We start from the raw sequence: 604 nt of genomic DNA on the forward strand, positions 1-604 counted from the left end.
CCCACCCCTCAAAAGACAGAAAAATCTTATGAATTGGGATTTCATGAAAGGAAAAGAGCAATGCTATAATGACACAGCCTAAAGGTTTAAATTAACCTACAAGCAAGTTGTTCTAATCACGTTTTACCCCAAAAGGTTGCTCCGCAATGCATGTGCTGTGGGGTATATTTTAGAAGCCTCTGTCTTCCATTGTGGTCTTCGATATAATAAAGTGGGATGGTCTGAAACCTCCTCCATCCTACAGAAAAAATTATTGGGTCTCGGGACTTGAGAATTTTCTTATACCAGCGATGTTTCTTCAGACGCACCTGAGGGAAGAAGAAAGTTCGGTAAGAGGCCCGGTGGAGGGCACATCCAAAGACCCTCAGCTGCCAAACATGCAGCACAGGGCACCTACCTGCACATATCCGACATTGCCCTCACTGTTGCCCAGACCACCCAGGATGATTGGGTAATGGGGGTCAAAGTTCAGCACAAATTCACAGGGAACATTCTCAATCTCAATTCGGACGTACATCCCAGGTCGAAAACCCTCATACTGAACTCTGGCTTCATCATCTTGATCTTCAAATTCTGCTCGATTAAGCTGTATGTAAGAGGGGGG

The 604-nt window shown here is 45.2% G+C and overlaps 1 protein-coding gene across 1 annotated transcript in view; it reads right to left on the bottom strand.

Moving 5' to 3' along the window:
• Window positions 1–604, bottom strand: part of BMS1 (BMS1 ribosome biogenesis factor) — a gene marked incomplete at its 5' end in the record, with an annotated part of 50,275 nt that overhangs the window by 18,470 nt on the left and 31,201 nt on the right. The gene's annotated exons all lie outside the window — the stretch shown is intronic.

The sequence above is a fragment of the Propithecus coquereli genome, unplaced genomic scaffold (assembly GCF_000956105.1).
Source record: "Propithecus coquereli isolate 6110/MARCELLA unplaced genomic scaffold, Pcoq_1.0 Scaffold712, whole genome shotgun sequence".
NCBI lineage: Eukaryota > Metazoa > Chordata > Mammalia > Primates > Indriidae > Propithecus > Propithecus coquereli.